Source organism: Schistocerca cancellata, chromosome 3 (assembly GCF_023864275.1).
Source record: "Schistocerca cancellata isolate TAMUIC-IGC-003103 chromosome 3, iqSchCanc2.1, whole genome shotgun sequence".
Lineage (NCBI taxonomy): Eukaryota > Metazoa > Arthropoda > Insecta > Orthoptera > Acrididae > Schistocerca > Schistocerca cancellata.
The window spans coordinates 319,217,255-319,237,838 of record NC_064628.1 but is presented as its reverse complement, the minus strand read 5'-3'; the positions used below and the strand labels follow the sequence as shown (position 1 = coordinate 319,237,838).

Below are 20,584 nucleotides of genomic sequence, written 5' to 3'. Positions count from 1 at the left end.
ATTGTACCGTCCACATGAATGAACATAGAATTTTGGGGTGAATTCTAATTTACATATCTAATCTTAAAGTTTACGTTGGCACCAGTTCTAGATTGCCGGTCCACGTAGTTTCCGGCAGGGGTCTACCTGACACAGGTAGATGGCTCGCTTGTTAATAGAAAGAAGAAGCCTTTATTGTATGATTATATGATAGCGGAACAAACACTGGTAGCAGTTACTTCTGTGAAATGTCTGGGAGTATGCGTCCGGAACGATTTGAAGTGGAATGATCATATAAAATTAATTGTTGGTAAGGTGGGCGCCAAGTTGAGATTCATTGGGAGAATCGTTAGAAAATGTAGTCCATCAACAAAGGAGGTGGCTTACAAAACACTCGTTCTACCTATACTTGAGTATTTCTCTTCAGTGTGGGATCCGTACCAGTCGGGTTGACAGAGGAGATAGAGAAGATCCATAGAAGAGCGGCGCGTTTCGTCACAGGGTTATTTGGTAAGCGTGATTGCGTTACGGAGATGTTTAACAAACTCAAGTGGCAGACTCTGCAAGAGAGGCGCTCTGCATCGCGGTGTAGCTTGCTCGCCAGGTTTCGAGAGGGTGCGTTTCTGGATGAGGTATCGAATATATTGCTTCCCCCTACTTATACCTCCCAAGGAGATCACGAATGTAAAATTAGAGAGATTAGAGCGCGCACGGAGGCTTTCAGACAGTCGTTCTTCCCGCGAATCATACGCGACTGGAACAGGAAAGGGAGGTAGTGACAGTGGCGCGTAAAGTGCCCTCCCCCACACACCGTTGGGTGGCTTGCGGAGTATAAATGTAGATGAAGATGTAGATCCGGTGGGCGCAGAGTCAAGAAGGCGATAACCAGTAACGAAAGGCGTTCTGTGTTCTCTGTTGCAACAGAGGAAATTCAGTTAAACCTCTGCGTGGTGAATTTTGTCGAGAATACAACTGCACACCCGACAGCGCAAGCAGTTTACGTATGTCGCATTGCACCATTGGCTTGTTGAGGAGCAGTCTTTTTGTGAGAGTTTGTGAAAGAGTCCGTCTATGTGCCTCCCCTTCCAACAGCTTTGAGCGAATTGTAACGCCGCATAGAAATAGAAGTGAATTCAGTAAATCCGAATAAGTTCACAAAAGTAGGAGACGAGTTTGACTATTCGTCTGGATGTTGCTCGTGCGTCTGCTACAGGGCTTAAATGAACATTTGTGAAAAGCAAACAAAAATTTTATCTTAAGGTAATTGTAAAAAGTAACCATCGTCCGTAGCTGTATGGACGTAAAGGGTATACCCCCGGAAAATCGGATGGTTCTTTTAAAAACAAAAGCTTTGTAATCTTGTGGTAAGTTAAAATTCACCCCAGGTTTCTACCTCCGTTCATGCAGAAGATATAGGCTTATGAGACAGGATGAATCTTTTAATCCTGTCTTTCAATAGATGTGTATACCTTTAGCTTACGTATACAAGAGCATGCTGAGAAATAATGGCTCCGAATATTTTATGGGAAAACTCTTAAAGCTTTTTAAATAAAACAGACGTTAGTAACATTCTATATCTTTATTCGCTATTTCTACATATTTGCAGCCCTCTGGCGCTAGACGGCTCCAAACTGTAGGGTTCAAAAATGGTTCAAATGGCTCTGAGGACTATGGGACTTAACATCTGAGGTCATGAGTCCCCTAGAACTTAGAACTACTTAAACCTAACTAACCTAAGGACATCACACACATGCATGCCCGGGGCAGGATTCGAACCTGCGACCGTAGCGGTCGCGCGATTCCAGACTGAAGCGCCTAGAACCGATCGACCACATTGGCCGGCTAACTGTAAGGTGTAACAAGGCGATGTGTAACGTAACTATGTTGGTGGGTGAGAAACAGTGTGCTGTAATCGAGTTTCGAATTCGAGAAGTTCGAATTCGAGAAGACACACACACACACAAACAGACACACACACACACACACACACACACACACACACACACACACACAAACAGACACACAGAGAGAGAGAGAGACAGCTGTTAAACGGAGTCATTGATCGCCTCCGACGTTTAAGAGCCTTCTTGAGAGAGTAAAACCCAGCAAATGGCACAGCGGATAAAAAACTGAACTCGAGATCAGGAGGAACCGTTTCAAGTACCCGTGAGAGCGTGTTCATTTAGGTTTTCCGAAATTTCTCTAAAACACTTTAGTTCACCCGGAACCTCCTACGACAACCATGTTAAATACTAGGAAACATTTTCTCTCACACCAAATGAGCAATGAATATAATATTTTTTGGAATACTCTGGTGGGTATGTTTGATATCTTTCGTTGCCGAGATTTTAATACAGGGTACAAAAGTAGCCTTTACACAGCGAAAAAGTTAAGTAACTTACAAAAATATTTTATGCGGCACTGAATGCAGTATATCTTCAAATTTTATTTACAAATGTTCAGTGTGGCTACCTTTCGTAACACTACAAATTTCTCATCTATAATCAGTTCCTGCAAAATTACATGAAACAAGTCTTGATGTACTGTGGCTTCTGCTTGTGTTATTTATTTTCGCAGCTCGTCGACGTTCCCCAGAAGTGGAGGAACGAACACATAGTCTTTAACATAACGCTATATACAATTTTATTAAGAAAATCACCTTCAGTCTGTGTTTCGTTAAATATTTCTTTGTCCTTTATCACATTCTCTTACAGCGTGAAGCAATGTCAATTCGTGGGTTCTCAATGGCAGGCGTTTCCGTAACACCTTTCACACTGTAGCTCTATGCATATTCAATTCTAAACTGGCACGTGTCGTTGATTTACTCAGACTCCGAATGTAAGACAGCAAAATATGTACAACTCCTGCGTCAGAGACTGTTGGCCGACCCTGACCTAGCGACCTATGTGATAAACAGGCATATTGGGCGAAAAGACTGTACCAATTAATAATAGTTTGTCGTTGAGGTGATGGCTTGCTACATTTAGTCCTAAACTGTGTCTGAACTATAGGAGAGGATTTGGATTCATGAAACCGTAAACAACACTGAGCATATTCTGCACCATTATACGACTCCATGATGACTGCTGGAATAACTAATCCACGTATGCCACCTAGCGGAAACATCGGCAACCAACAGTGTCAGGAGTTAATAAAACTTGAAGATCCATATACTGAGTACCGTTTCCTCTAGCACGACAATGCCAGACCACACACAAGTGCAGCGATATCTGCAACAATCCGACGCCTCTGGTTCACTGTCATCGATCATTCTTCATAGAGCCCCGACTTGGCCCCGTCCGATTTTCATCTGTTTCCAAAATTTCGAGGACTTCACTTTGATACTGATGAAGCGGTGCAAGCAGCCGTGAGTTTGTGGTTGCGTCAACTGCAGTCAAACAGTGTACAATGACGGTATCAAGAAACGGGTCTGTTGATGAGAGAATGTGTTCGTCACGGTGGTAACTATGTAGAAAAAGGAACGTGTAGGAATGAATAATAAAGATCCAGAATGTCAGTAACGTTTGTTTTATTTTAAAAACTTTCAGAGTTTTCATATAAAAAAATTTCGGAGCCATTACTTTTCAGCATGACCTAGTACTACAAAACGTTATGACTGATTCTGGACAAGCATAATCACGTTAGCATCTGTAAGTGAAGTTTAATACGAAGCATGAGATTATGTGCAACGAATCCGCGGTTGTAATGTAAATAGTGCTTCAGATGTTGACTATTCCAAGTTTGAAACGGTCAAACTAAGTTGCAGTATTATAATTGTTTCGGTAAGTAACTGTACTGGATTACGATGTTTTAGTAGACAGAGTGAAGGTCCAGTCATCTACTAAGGTTGTAAGAATTCCAGAAAGAACTCAGAGTCACATATTTCTTCTATTCGTAAAGCGGTAATTTGCTTGTTACACATTTGGGCATCCATAAAAGCCTTAAGAGAGCCAAGAGTTGAATCTGTTCTAATCTTTTTTGCCCCCGCGTTTCCTTTCAGCTCATGAATCTCTTAACTATTTTGATGCTGTCGTCCATCTCTTTCTGTCTTGTGTTAATATGTTCACCTCGGCAAATGCACAACACTGAATTCGTTCAATAACAGGTTCCAATTCATCTTATTATTATACAACTATGATATCCTTCCCTTCACTACTGTTTCCATTGCCAAGTCGTCTACTCATGAATGAATCACGAGCTGCCTCACTAACCTATTCTGCCACCTGTAAGTATTTTCCATTTACGTCTTATTTTAGCTATTCTTTCTTAAATCCTTAATAACCATTAATAACTGCAGAAATCAGAAACAATATCGGGCTGAATTCTTTATTCTAAAGCTCTGCTTTTGATTTGTGCCTTTCCGGCGAAAGCGCTACAGTCTGGAACCGCGCGACCGCTACGGTCGCAGGTTCGAATCCTACCTCGGGCATGTATGTGTGTGATGTCCTTAGGTTAGTTAGGTTTAAGTAGTTCTAAGTTCTAGGGGACTGATGACCACAGCAGTTAAGTCCCATAGTGCTCAGAGCCATTTGAACCATTTTTTTTTTTCGGGGAAAAATGGTTACCGCTGGAAAAATGTTACAGGCGATGAAAAGATAATACATGCACTAACGTAGCATAAAAATGCGATCAGATCAAGAGGAAGGCGACGACACTACGATGCAGATTGACAACTTCTTTCATTGGACGGCACTGTCGGTATGTGTCACTCATACTGATTCCGGAGACGCAGAGTTCTTTTCCAATTCATATCACGAGTGAAAATTGTCCCCGTTCGACACGCACTACCAAAAAGGAGTAGTTCTCACAGCCGCTGGACAAACCTAAGTCTTCTCTTGAGGTATGCTGGATGATCGCTCAGTTACGGAGTATGCCATTCACTACTGAGCTCAGTTTACAAACTGTAGCCGATGACGAGAGAAAAGGATTGTTTGGATTTTTTTGCTGTACCTTAGGACAACAGTTGTCGTGCCGGAGAGTGAAATCTAGTTCTTTGGCATTCGTTAACCGAATTTCCGCAACTTCATCGCCGGCCGCAGAGTTAGAAAGTTTTTACCTGGAGCCGTGCTCAGGCCTTGGCACCTACCTTGGGCGATAGCGCAACTCGATTGCCTGCAGAGCCGTAACAGTGTGGTGGGGTGCAGCGGGAGCCGTACTTGTCATGCGCAGAGAGAAATGCGGCGCAGCGGAAGGCCAACCTTGACTCAACAGGCTGAGGCATTGTCCGTGGGCCGCTGGACCCGTCCGCTGTGCAGAGATCGACAGCGGGAGCGTGAAGTAGGTCGCCGCAGCTCTCTCTTTTGCCCTGGGTGCGGGCTGCCTAAGTACTCACCCTATTTCTCCCTCTCCCACTGACACACACACACACACATATGCAGAGAGAGAGAGGGAGAGAGAGAGAGAGACAGCTGTTAAACGGAGTCAATGACCGCCTCTGACGTTTAAGAGCCTTCTTGAGAGAGTAAAACCCAGCAAATGGCACAGCGGATAAAAAACTGAACTCGAGATCAGGAGGAACCGTTTCAAGTACCCGTGAGAGCGTGTTCATTTAGGTTTTCCGAAATTTCTCTAAAACACTTTAGTTTACCCGGAACCTCCTATAACAACCATGTTAAATACTAGGAAACATTTTCTCTCACACCAAATGAGCAATGAATATAATATTTTTTTGAATACTCTGGTGGGTATGTTTGATACCTTTCGTTGCCGAGATTTTAATACAGGGTACAAAAGTAGCCTTTACACAGCGAAAAAGTTAAGTAACTTACAAAAATATTTTATGCGGCACTGAATGCAGTATATCTTCAAATTTTATTTACAAATGTTCAGTTTGGCTACCTTTCGTAACACTACAAATTTCTCATCTATAATCAGTTCCTGCAAAATTACATGAAACAAGTCTTGATGTACTGTGGCTTCTGCTTGTGTTATTTATTTTCGCAGCTCGTCGACGTTTCCCAGAAGTGGAGGAACGAACACATAGTCTTTCACATAACGCCATATACAATTTTATTAAGAAAATCACCTTCAGTCTGTGTTTCGTTAAATATTTCTTTGTCCTTTATCACATTCTCTTACAGCGTGAAGCAATGTCAATTCGTGGGTTCTCAATGGCAGGCGTTTCCGTAACACCTTTCACACTGTAGCTCTATGCATATTCAATTCTAAACTGGCACGTGTCGTTGATTTACTCAGACTCCGAATGTAAGACAGCAAAATATGTACAACTCCTGCGTCAGAGACTGTTGGCCGACCCTGACCTAGCGACCTATGTGATAAACAGGCATATTGGGCGAAAAGACTGTACCAATTAATAATAGTTTGTCGTTGAGGTGATGGCTTGCTACATTTAGTCCTAAACTGTGTCTGAACTATAGGAGAGGATTTGGATTCATGAAGCCTTAAACAACACTGAGCATATTCTGCACCATTATACGACTCCATGATCACTGCTGGAATAACTCATCCACGTATGCCACCTTGCGGAAACATCGGCAACCAACAGTGTCAGGAGTTAATAAAACTTGAAGATACACTGGATTCAGTTCTGTATCAAACATTTCTCTAAGTTATTTCTCCTTTTCACAATTAAAGGTTGCATTCTGTTCACTGACAATTATTTCTTCAAAACATAAATTTTTTGCAGCTGTAAAAATGAAAGCATCTTTTTCACCAGCTTCTTTTGACACTGATATTATATTAATAATGGTAATATTGGTACGAGGGAAATCGGATCTGTATCAACGTTTTTTAAAAAAAGTTTATGACATTCTCAGTTTCAATTAGTCACACTATATAACTAGTTTCGATCACATTTAATGATCGTCTTCAGATTTAAAAATGAAATAAAGCTTCAATATACAAATATTTGGCAGATTACAAACCATGAAACTATTTATACCTTATAAAATGCTTAATACTACCTGAATATGCAAATAAAGCAAACTGCTCTTACTCCACGATGGGAGGCGTCTTAATGATGCGAAGTGTGATTAATAAAATGCTTGCTTTCACATAATGTTCCCACAAATGTACTGTTGTGCTTTTCCTATTTTGTTACAAATTATGACCACGTTCTTCCTGATTACTTACGGACAATTTCAAGAAACTTAAATTTTTGATATTGTTAATCTGTGTTATATACTTATTCAGGCACAATTTTAAGAATTTTCGAAGTTTAATAATTCTAGTGCTTACTATCTACGGAAATAGTATTTTTATTAATGTTTTACTTCATTTTGCCGGCCGGAGTGGCCGATCGGTTCTAGGCGCTGCAGTCTGGAGCCGCGCGACCGCTACGGTCGCAGGTTCGAATCCTGCCTCGGGCTTGGATGTGTGTGATGTCCTTAGGTTAGTTAGATTTAAGTAGTTCTAAGTTCTAGGAGACTGATGACCTCAGAAGTTAAATCCCATAGTGCCCAGAGCCATTTGAACCATTTATTTCATTTTATTTTTAGACCTGGTGGTGTTCGTTAAATAAGATCGAAATTAATTATCAAGTGTGACTATTTGTAACAGAAACCGCAACATTTATTACTCTTCGTCTGATCAGTCAACTTCTTCTACACACTGATTTCTTCTGCACTTCTGCATTTCTGTTGGATGTCATTACATTCTACAACAACGCATTTCAAAAAATAGCCGAGCACAGTGTTAATAACACTGACACAACTTGAATTCCTTATTTTGATATTAATTTTATTATTGTTGTTATTATTATTATCATCATTTTAACCGCATTATCGCTTGGATGCCTGGTTAAACGTTAAGTTAGTGCCTGAAGGCCCAAATCTTACTATGTGAAATAAATAAAGCTCACTTGCAGGAATCGATACTTCAAGTTGAAACATCAGTTTAATGAAGTCCCAGACTGCAGAAAGGATTTACTGGGTCGCTAGACAAATCTTCATCCACGTTTACACAAGACTTTTCAGTCCTTGTCTAATCTATCTCTCCAAAACCTTTTTTCTTCTCAGCATTCCTCTTCCTTCCATCCTTAGTGAATAACATAGCACTGATTATGTTTTTCCACAGCCGTAACAGTAGCATTTTCTTTGTTGTATGACGCGAAGGCATAGTATACCAAGGTGTAGTCCGTATTCCTACCACATCTTATCCTGCTACGTCTTTAATGACCTTGTTATCAACGGTTCGTTTAACATAAATCCTTCTTCTTTCCTGCTTGAATGTGCATGCGTTGAACAGAAATAACTCAAAATAGACCGACTTATGTTTATGGTATTTGTAGATTTGGAGAAAACTTACGATACTGTTGACTTTAATACAGTCTTTGAAATTCTGAAGGTAGCACAGATAAAATACTGGAAACAAAGTGTTATCCATAACCTTTACAGAAACCAGACTGCAGTTCTAAGGCCGTGGAAATGAGACACTAAAATTGTTTGACGAGAGGTTATAAAATCAGACCGGTGATAGTACGAAAAGCGTTTCTGAAAATGAGATTGTAAGCACTGAATATAAATTTTTCCCGGAGGTATTTGTGTAGAGTGTTGCTTTGTACAGAAGTGAAAGGGGGATGAGTAACTCGAGTAACTGGTGAGAAGATACTGAATCGAATTGGAGAAAAAAATTGTTTATACCAAAATGTGACTAACAGAAGGGATTGGTTGATAGCACACATTCCGAGATATCAATGAATCGTCGATTTGGTAACGGAGGACAGTAGGGCGAGTAAAAAGTGTAGAGGAAGACCGAGGTTTGGCTACAGTTGTCAGGCTGGAATGAATGTAGGTTGCAGTAATTGTGGATAGATGAAGACGCCAGCACTGGATAGAATATTGTGGCGAGCCGCACCAGACATGTCTTCTGACTGAAGACCACCATGAGCACAACAACAACAATAACAAAATACGGAGTGTTCAAAAAGTCTCTCCGCAGTGCCGTATGATTGTTAGCCGCGCGTGCCGTATGCTGCAGTGAATATACCGAAAAGAAACTCAGTGAAAGACAAGTTATTAATTTATTGAATATTCATTTTTACTTACAAATTTTCACATTAAATGTTGAAAGTATCGCCCCTCTTGTTGAATACACAATTCAATTCGTCTAATCATGTTTCCAAACACAATCTGTAACATTTCTTCTGTAACAGAAGCAGTGAAACTGGACATTGCAGTTTTCAATTCATCGATCGATTTTGGACGGTTTTTTTATAGACAGTTGATTTCGTTGCACCCCAGAAGAAAAGTCAGGTGGTGTTAGATCAGGCGATCGTGGAGGCCAAAGTCTCTGTGAAATTATGCGATCATCAAAAACATTAGCAAGCAGTGACATTGAAACGCGAGCTGTGGGCGCGGTTGCACCATCTTGTTGAAAATAACCGTTCAGTATTTCGCTCAACACAAGTTCTCCTACGAATGGGTACAGAATATCACTGCAGTATCGTTGTGCGTTTATAGTTTCGCTGAAAAATAAGGGACCCACAATCCGACGTCTAGAAATTGCAATCCAAACTCCTATTTTCACATAAAGAAGTTCAAATGGTTCAAATGGCTCTGAGGACTGTGCGACTTAACTTCTGAAAAGTTCTAATTTTTCCTTACAGCTGTGTGGGCCCTTCCGACACTAATATCGATTTCCTAGGAGAGTTTTCTCACTGACTTGTTCGGGACATTTTATCGGAAATGTGGAGTAGTTTATTCTCAGACAAAACGCTAGGACGACCACTTGTCGGTGCATCTGTCACTGAACCCGTACTTCGAAATTTGTCAATCAAATCTCGCACTGTATCGCGATGTAGGACTATTGTCTCCGGGAAACTGAATTAAATGTTTCACGAATTGAAACAGTGTATTTACCGCCAGCTTTGAACACTTGTTCGACTAAGAACACACGTTCTTCAATGGTTAGTATTTTATCAGTGACAAAAACGAAACAAACGAACAAAGGAACTAAACTTAAACGTTCACGTCAACACGTAACGACGCACACCAACTATACTACTGACGCTGGCTGAGATAAACGAAACAGTGGAATGTTGGGAGAGTCCACTTGAAGGGAAGCAACCCAGGCAGGCGAACAATCATACGGCACGCGCGGCTAACAATCATACGGCAGTGCGGAGAGACTTTTTGAACATCCCGTATTTTGCTGCTTCCTGTTATTAAATTGAGGAGAAAATAACATGTCAATCGTGAATCGCACTGGAAGTGTTGAAAATAACTAGATACCAAACTATTGGCCAGCCAGCGTGGCCGAGCGGTTCTAGGCGCTACAGTCTGGAACCGCGCGACCGCCTCGGGCATGGGTGTGTGTGATGTCCTTAGGTTAGTTAGGTTTAAGTAGTTCTAAGTTCTAGGGGACTGATGACCTCAGAAGTTAGGTCCCATAGTGCTCAGAGCCATTTGAACCATTTTGAACCAGAAGTGAAAGCAAGGAATCTATCATACCAAGTTACAATAACGTCTATTACACCATCAAGTCACATTAATGTGCCCACCTATCAAAAGGCTGAATAACCAACTTTTGCTGTGCGGACCACTGCGAGACGTGCTGGGAGAAAGTCAATAAGGTTTTGGAAGGATGGAGCATAAAAAGTGATTCGTCTGAAAACGCCAACCATCACCACTCAGTTGGCGTCCAGTTGCGTTACGGGGGTGCAGATTCCAGCCTTCCTCGCCAATGAACAGCAGTCAGCATGGGTCCATTAACCAGGCGCCTGCCACCGAGGCCCATACACATCAGTGTTCACCGAACGGCTGAGGAGACATTGTTGGTAGCCCCTTGGTTCATCTGGATGGTCACTTGCTTAACAGTTGCACGTTTATTCGCCTGTACATATCTCCGCAGCCGTCATTCACCGCTGTCAGATATGGCCCTTGGCGTACGACAGTCGCCACGGAGCCGGTTTTGGATAGCGCAATTTTGCCAAGCGCAGTGTACTTTAATCAGAAAGATAAGCGAAAACAGTTTAAAAATTTAACCTTTTCGGAAATGCTTCCACTCTTCGTCCTGAAGCCAATGATCATGCCCTTTTGGATGTCAGATAACTCTCTCCTTTTTCCGCTTTACGACACTGACTGCACTATTTTCAGCTCCTCCCGAAACGCTTTGTGTACTGTTCACTGCTAGTACTGCCAAGTGCCGTCTCTGAGTGGTTACAGTACGTTGACGTCGAACATAGACGGTGGTCACATTAAAGTGACTGGGCCGTGTAAAAGTGATACTTGCACTGAATGGCGGTTATGCCCATTCTAAATCAGACTTACAGCACAGGTACCAAAATATATCAGCTTTCATGTCCGTATTTTTTAAAATTATTTTCCTACTGCCGACCGAAAACTTGACAAAAGTCATCGAACTTAAATTTAATAAACCAAGTCAAGGGTACATATAGTAGTGCAATTTACACCCAAGTAATACAAAAACCGTGAAAAGAATAATCACCACTAATGCTTCAACATTAACTCTGAGGATCACACTGCTTGAGACCTGTGGAGAGCGGTGCAGTTACTATTTCTAGCGTTTCTAATAATTACTGATCGTTGAAACTTGGAATGACACTCTTTTGGATACTGCTGTTGCGTCCCTTTCTGGGAAGGAAAGAATTGTTTAGTGCCCAGTTATTTAAAAAATAATTAAAAGACCCAATGTGACTCATACATGGCGAGCTTTATTCTTCATATTATAACAACAGCAGACACTGCTTTATTTTTTGATGTAGATATAGCTCTGCGCACAATGGGACTCAACGGCTAAGGTCATCAGTCCCCTAGAACTTAGAACTACTTAAACCTAACTAACCTAAGGACATCACACACATCCATGCCCGAGGCAGGATTCGAATCTGCGATCGTAGCGGTCGCGCTGTTCCAGGCTGTAGCGCCTAGAACCGCTCGGCCACTCCGGCCGGCTTTGATCTAAATATATTTCCCAATAACGTAACATAGGAAGTCAGAAAAGTCAGTATGTCAGTTATATCAGTAATTTGATACTTGTGTATTTAGTAGTTTTCTCGGCATTACTATACGAGCAGTCCGACCATGGGAAGCCGAGAGCGATCTTAAGGACGAAACGTACGATACTGCAGTGCCCGTGTTATTCTTGATTACGATGCACTGCGGCGACTACGGTCGTTATGAAATACCTGGTGATCCATCATGGACAGGGGGCATCAACTGGTCAAGTAATTATCAATGGCCGGCCGGTGCGGCCGAGCGGTTCTAGGCGCTTCAGTCCGGAACCGCGCGACCTCTACGGTCGCAGGTTCGAATCCTGCCTCGGGAATGGATATGTGTGATGTCCTTAGGTTAGTTAGATTTAAGTAGGTCTAAGTTCTAGGGGACTGATGACCTCAGATGTTAAGTCCCATAGTGCTCAGAGCCAATTATCAATGAAATAAGTCAGATGTAGTCACAGTTCCGAATGTGGACAACCATGAGCGAGCGATAACCGATAAGCGGTAAGTCCGGCACAAATTTTCATTGTCGTTATTCCATTCTACAGCACAAACCTCAATCGTCATCATCCAGTCCTACAGCTAATGGTTGTCCGTATTTGCAGTAGCGAATACATTTAATGTACGATCGTAAGGAGTTCTTCCCGTTCCACCGTTGATTGCATTCCCGCAGTGAGTGTCAGGTTAAGACGGCACGTCCAGTACATTCCACTTGTTGTGACGAAATCGGAGTGATACATTGAACCATGTCGAACAACAAGGTCACGTACAGGGCACTTGCGGCTATTATGCAGTGAGAAAATGATATGTAAATAAGGGAACTGCATTGTGTTTATTAAGTAAGTCCGTTTGGGAGGTTGCGAAGTAGAAGACCATAAGTGAAACAGTGAGACGAGGTATTGTAACACAAGGGGTGCGAATAGTAGAAAAGATGCAGCAGTATAGAAAGGAATGGCATGACTATGTACTATGTTTGGATCAGAGACGGATACCAAGGAAAACTTACGACTACAAACACGAGGAACTAACAAAGATTATGGTAACATTTTTTCATATGTAACAGACGCATTTAATATTTTGTATGTCTCTAAACTTGAGTATGACTTCGAATGTGAACCTTACCAGTTTTTTTATATCTTGACCGGTGGCTCATCTAGCACGGTTTATTCCCTATCCTGTTTCCATGACCGAATTCTATACAATGATGACTCCATGTGTGGTATGTATCTGCAGTCCCATGCCGCCATTACATTTCGCAAGAGAAAGCTCTTCGTACCATTACTGGTTGTCAGTGGAGCGAGAGATAACTACCTGACTAAATACACTGGTACATGCTCTAACGTTCCTAATCTTACAGGCAGTTATCTCAAGAATTGTTTAAGAGATGCCTTTTGCTTTTTGTTATAGAAAGAGACTACTGTTTTACGTATCTTCTCTCCAGGTCGTGGTGATATCTGAAATCAGTCACCAGCTACGATTATGATGTGCTTCTGCCTTCAATGAAAGATAGAAGATACCATATTCATCTGGATGTTATGTTATGTTTCACACAAAATGTTTCTTTCTCGTGCTTCCTACCTACTTGTAGGATGAGTTAACATGACTGTGTTTGCTGTATCACTACATTCTTGCTTGCACTTCCGTTCTGTCCGTCTCCACAGCAGGCTGGTCAGAGTAGGTGAATGATATGAGAAGGGATCGGGTTCGATGCACGACCGCGTCGGAATCTTCTCCGTTCTGAGACTCAATGTTATGTTATCCTCGTCATAATTTCCTTATCGACACCCAAGTCGCCAAAGTGGCGTCATATCATATATATATATATATATATATATATATATATATATATATATATATATACTAGTCTCTTTCGTCTGTGTATCGTACACTATACGTAACGAAGTCGGAATTGTTGCTTCGAATGTACTGTTCATGATGTCGACCACCATTATCACCGCAGAGTGTGCGGCGCCGTTAAATACAACAAACACTGGCAGATAAACAGACCTGACTAGAACGGAAGAATACTGAACGTACTAGGCGTTACAGTCTGGAACCGCGCGACCGCTACGGTCGCAGGTTCGAATCCTGCCTCGGGCATCGATGTGTGTGATGTCCTTAGGTTAGTTAGGTTTAAGTAGTTCTAAGTTCTAGGGGACTGATGACCTCAGCAGTTAAGTCCCATAGTGCTCAGAGCCATTTGAACAATTTTACTGAACGTACTGAATGCATGCTTGCGAGTGAAGAGGTATTACCGCTGCCAACAGAAAGTACAGTGAATGAGTGGATCAAGTTTGTTTCCAAACAAGACACACAGCGCATTAAGTCGGCATTTGCTCTATTTTGCAGATATTTTCAGTGCAGTACAGATACAAAGTTCAACAGAGGTGAGAAATCAAATGAAATGCCATTACTCTGCAACGAGCCACCGGAGACCACGGATGTGTTATACCAAAATACTAAGAAAATGTCGTTGGACAACCTTCGAAATTTTGTTGGTGGAGTTCGGGTTCAGGCAGTGTATTCCACACGCTACTTAACTCTACACTGAACTGAGGAGAGTAATTTGCTCTATTATTAGCCGCTTGCTCTTTCATTTAATCCGCATCTGGTCCAAAGTAAAGGGACTTTTTCAAAGGTGTGCATTCTAAGCTCTCGTAGTCTTATGGTACTTAGATGAGGTACGTACTGTGTACCGCGAATAACAGTTCGAGGAATGAGTCGAACGAGATTCCTCGAGAGCATTGATTAACATTTAAGTTCTCTAGCGTACATTTAATGTGGACCTATTATGAAGCGCGTCCGAATTCCTACGAAATTAGCGAGGAGAAGTTCGTAAGGACTACAAAAACAAGACCAGTAGTCCAGGATGGACAAGAAACTTTTGTATGCTATTATAGCCACAAATACATTGCATTTTCTCAGATTGTTTCGTAAAATATCTTTCTTACTTAGGGATGTAGTACGATAAATCTGACGTGTTTATTTCATTTCATAACCGTGAGGCTGTTCGCAAAAGATACATCTGTCTTTGGGGGGGGGGGGGGGGTAATGCCAGATGACCAGCGACTTGCAGGAAGATATGCAGAGTGTAGGTGATCGAGCAAGGACTGATAGTTGACCCTGAACTTAAGTTTAGTGTATTGCACCTAAACAGATGAAGGAACCTACCACTGTTCTCCTTCTTGCAGTGGCATGAGTAAATACCGAAAAACCCTAAGAGTAACCATCCGTAGTAAGCGGAATTGAAAGGGTCACACAAAGCAAATTATAGGACAAGCAGATGCTAGGCTGACATCAGAGGGAAAATATTTAGGAAGTGTAATTCATTCACGAAAGAAATGGCTTTCAAAGCACTTGATCTGGCGGTTCATAGGTATTGATCATCATTCTGGGGTTGGACTGGAAGGAGATATAAAGATCAAACGAATAGAGGCGTGTTTCTTCACGCGATAGTTGATACGGCGCGAGAGTGTTAGAGAGGTGCCCAACAAACTCTGGTGACAGGCACTACAACAGACGTCTTGCGCATCATGGGGGGTTTTACTGTTGAAATTCTAAGACAGTACGTCCTGGAAAGGCTTAGGCAACGTATTACCCCCCCCCCCCCCCCCCCTCACTAAGTATGTATCGCGAACTCTACATCTGTATCTACATGATTACTCTTGCAATTAACGATTAAGTGCCTAGCAGAGGGTTCATCGAGCCAGCTGCAAGCTATTTCTGTACCGTTACACTCACTAAAAGTGCGCTGGAAAAAAAAAACACTTAAATCTTTCTGTGCGAGCTCTGATCTCTCCTATTTCATTATGATGATCATTTCTTCCCATGTAGATGGAAGCCATCAAAATATTTTCGCATATTCGGAGGAGATAGCTGGTGACTGAAATTTCATGGGGAGATCCTACCGCAACGGAAAGCACCTTCGTTTTAATGATTGACATCCCAATGCGCGTATGATATCCGTGGCACGCTCTTCCCGACTTCCCGATAATACAAAACGGGCTGCCCTTCTTTGAACTTTTTCGATGTCCTTCGTCAACCTTGTCTGGTATAGATATCTAAAAGCGGTACTCCAGAAGAGAACGGATGAGCGTATTGTAGGCAGTATCTTTAGTGGATGTGTTCGATTTGGTAAGTAAATAGCAGTCTTTGGTTCGCTTTCCCCACAATATTATCCATATGATCGTGATACAACCACAACGAGAAAATGAGAGAAATTAGATTTCAAAGGGAGTATAGATGTAGACGGTGGTATAAAAAGTGCCCTCTCCCCCACAAATTAAGATGTTTTACGAAGTATAGATGTAGACTTAAAAGGTAAATGAGAATCCTTGAAAGAAAGTCAACGCAGCTCTCGCGAAACACTTTTGCTTAGATTTACATCGCCTGCATTTGCAAAAGACGGTAGGACGATAATTTTGCCACCATTCAGTAGCGTATAACGCGCACGGATCATAAGATAAAGACAAGAGAGGTCAGGCCACATACACAGGCTTGTTTCTCTCGCTCTATAAGGGCGCGGAGTAGGAAAGAGAACGAATAATATCCGTATGATTTACCCTCCGGCATACACTAACAAGTGGCTTGAGGACTATAAATGCAGCTATAGATATATTTATATGTAGAATTGCGAACCCGACAGTGCCTCGGAATTGGTAAAAACGTATGGGAATTGCATATACAACTTAAATTCCTTGCACTCCCCCGCTCCCCTCTCTATCAGTCTTCTCATCCCCTCTCTCTTCTCATCTTTTTTTGTTTAACCACCATATCCCTGTCTCTCTCTGTCCATCTCCTCCTCCACCTCTCTATGTCCGTTTCCATCTGAACGTTCAGTAGAGTATCGTGTAAAAATTTGAAGTAAACCCGTCAAGTTCTTGTCAAGATTTTTGGTATAGGGGAGCGATGGACTTATTGTAACAGGGGTAAGTAGTAACACGCTCTTTTCACTAGAATCTTAAATTTTATTCGCGTATTTCTTTGACTCGATTTGACCTATGAACCGCGCCGCATCATGTTGCCATAGCCACTGTCCCGCCGGCCGGCGCAGTAAGCGGAAGTGTGCACGCGGTTCACTTTTGCCAGGTAATATAAAATTGTACTGTCGTAACATTTTGGTTTGCGTTGTTATTATCGACTAATTGCAAACGTTCTATATCTTATTTACATTCAAATTTATCCATCTCTGATAATGTGTACCAGTTTTTCAGTTGCTAAACTGTTTAAATAGTTATCTTGATAAATGTTAAAGATCATACCATGGGGTTAGTTGTAACAAAATCCCGGGGCTTGTTGTAACATGCCCCACGTTATGATGTAGATATCTAGTTTTTTTTCCTTTCTTCTAGAATGAGGGTGTGTAAAAGAAAGTCAGAGCGGGCAACACAAACCAAGAAGTGTGCGAGTTGGTGGCAGCTGAAGTTATAGGGAAAAAAATGCAGTATTCGGAAATCTAGTCAAACTTTCGGATTATGTAACGTCTCTCTTTATAGATACACAAAGAAAAAGAAGAATAATGAATGTTTAAGAGTTGGTTATGTTAAGCCTAGACAAGTATTTACTGCAGAAGAAGAGGGTAAGATGGCTTCCTACCTACTCAAGTGCGCCGAAATATATTTTGGACTACCTCCTATAGAAGTAAGGAAACTAGCTTACCAATGCAGTGTGCAGCTTAATGCTAAAAACATTCCTCCTTCTTGACATCAAAATAACATGGCTGGTACTGACTGGTTCCAAAATTTTATGCGCAGAAATCCACATTTATCTTTAAGGACACCAGAAGCGACGTCTTTAAGTCGAGCGACATCGTTCAGTAAGACTAACGTTAATTCATTCTTTGCAATATATCAACGACTTCTCCAAAAATATCAGTTTAATGCGTCTCGAATATGGAGCATTGATGAAACAATGTATGTCGTAACTATTTGCCCCGATAGACGTTACAACTTGCCCCAAGCACGAGGTAAGTTGTTACACCGCATTTCTTCTAGCAAATAATTGATTGTAAAATAATGACCAATAGTTATAGTATTATTTTTACTTTATTTGTTAGAGGAAGAGTTACAGCATCCATATATATATATAAAAATTGGAAATCAATTAGTCAAGAATTTTTCGAGTTTTGTGATAACGACGCTTCCCGCTTTGAATATCACATATATATGTGTACATTACGTTTGCTGAAAGTATATAGCTGATCCGATTTCGTCCGTCCGAATGCTAGTGTATCGTGCGAAAACTTGAAGCAAATCGGTCAAGAACTCTTCGGCAACAACGTGTCCACTTTGTACATTGCATACATATTTATATAGTATCTGTAACTGTAAAACTTTTTTGCTATGAAAATATGTGACAGTAGAATTGTCAAACTGAACGCAAAGTTTTTTTTTTTATTTTCCTTACCAAAAACGCTATTACTATACACAATTACGAACACAAAAAAAAAATCAACCAACTGGGTCGAGCTTTTGTCAAGTGATAATCTTCCACAACTGATTTTAATTTCCAACTTTTCCGTTGAATTCGAAAAAAAAAACAATAACAAAATCGCTCAAGTCGTTCTCAGGTGGTGATCTTGCTTACATTCGACAACTGGCTTTCATTTGACACTTAGCCAACTGTCATTCAGTCAAGATGGTGTACTCAGTAATGAAACAAAGCAGTAGGCTCTGCCAGAAATATCGACTCTTAGACAATGCGTCTAATAGTGAATTTTAATACGACAGTATGCCATCTTAGGCAATTTATAACACTTAAAAACACTTGATAATGGCACTTTGAAGCCGAAATAATGATTGTGTAAGTGTAAATGTAACGCTGTAAATAAACAACAGTCTAATGGCGGTACTGACTTTAAAGAAATATATTACGACTGTGGCCCCGCAATATGAAAAAAATATGATTTTCATTTATATAGGCATGTGTTATTCGCAGGTACACACATGAATCGCACGGAACTGTTTCAGGAAAGATTGCATAAAATGCAGACACGCAGAGGGGTACGCAGCACTTACCGATTGTCGCAGCCGGCCCGATTTAGGCGGTGGTGTGACTCGCAAATCGCCTCCAATACGCGAACTACGAAAGCACGAAGCGCCCGGTCGACTTAGAAAAGCCACAGGAGCACACTCGCCGTCCGTGTTGAAGCGCGCGCGGCGGCGCTGGCTGCTGGCTGGGGAACGCGACGCGGCTGTCTGGCCGCCGACTTCACTGTGCTGGCTGGCTGAGCGGCCGCCGCGGCGTCACCTCCCACGGGCGTTGCGGTTCCGGGGAGGCTGCGAACCGCCGCCGGGACGTGGTGGGGAAGGTTGCGCCGGACTGCGAGCCCCTCTCCAGAGAAAGCGTCTCGTCTCCTCGTGACCAGTGGCGATTCGTCACGCGGTCTTCGCACTCGTCCACGGTCCGACAGCTCGCTTTGGCCTTCTGGCCACTGTCATCAAACAGATAAAGACGCTCGGCTCGTTTGTAGCAGTGCTCCAGACGCAGTGCGTTTCTTTCTGATGAACATCGGGCTAAAAGTCGTGGTCGGGGACAACGCTGTACTAACGAGTTTCGTGAAGAGATTCTGTAAGCGCTCGCCGTGAGTTGTGATGGGAACGAAACGAGATATGCCGACTGTTGGCTAACGAGAGAGCGGCGAGAAGACGACGTCTTTCGAGGCAAGAGACGAAGGGATGTTGTCACAATTTTCACGTCAATAGAGATTCGAAATCCGCTGTGTATTTCGTTAAAGTTCTTTTTAACTAACACATTCGTTGGCTTCGCCAACTAGTAGCCAAGTTATCACCTTGCAACCTTACCTAGACTGCATGCAACGGTACAGATCATTTACCACAACCTTCAGTCCGAGGCGAATCTTCTTTTCATGTGACACATTCGTCGCCTTCGCCAACTCAGAAAAGAAACAGTACCCTCCTGTCTAAACTAGGCCTCGGGATATGCTACGGGTCAAAAGCCTCATTCTACATCTACATCTGCATCCATACTCCACAAGCCACCTGACGGTGTGTGGCGGAGGGTACCTTGAGTACCTCTATCGGTTCTCCCTTCTATTCCAGTCTCGTATTGTTCGTGGAAAGAAGGATTGTCGGTATGCTTCTGTGTGGGCTCTAGTCTCTCTGATTTTATCCTCATGGTCTCTTCGCGAGATATACGTAGGAGGGAGCAATATACTGCTTGACTCCTCGGTGAAGGTATCTTCTCGAAACTTCAAGAAAAGCCCGTACCGAGCTACTGAGCGTCTCTCCTGCAGAGTCTTCCACTGGAGCTTATCTATCATCTCCGTAACGCTTTCGCAATTACTAAATGATCCTGTAAGGAAGCGCCCTGCTCTCCGTTGGATCTTCTCTATCTCTTCTATCAACCCTATCTGGTACGGATCCCACACTGGTGAGCAGTATTCAAGCAGTGGGCGAACAAGCCTACTGTAACCTACTTCCTTTGTATCCGGATTGCATTTCCTTAGGATTCTTCCAATGAATCTCAGTCTGGCATCTGCTTTACCGACGATCAACTTTATATGACCATACCATTTTAAATCACTCCTAATGCCTACTCACAGATAATTTATGGAATTAACTGCTTCCAGTTGCTGACCTGCTATATTGTAGTTAAATGATAAGGGATCTTTCTTTCTATGTATTCGTAGCACATTACACTTGTCTACATTGAGATTCAATTGCCATT

General features: G+C 42.1%; 1 protein-coding gene across 1 annotated transcript in view; it reads right to left on the bottom strand.

The window, feature by feature from the left end:
* Nucleotides 1–19,121, bottom strand: part of LOC126175012 (ATP-binding cassette sub-family G member 1) — a 466,189-nt gene extending 447,068 nt beyond the window's left edge. Inside the window, exon 1 of the mRNA XM_049921499.1 lies at nt 18,913–19,121. The gene's annotated coding sequence lies outside the window, so the exon portion shown is untranslated. The remainder of the gene's footprint in view (nt 1–18,912) is intronic.
* Between the last annotated feature and the right edge of the window lie 1,463 nt (nt 19,122–20,584).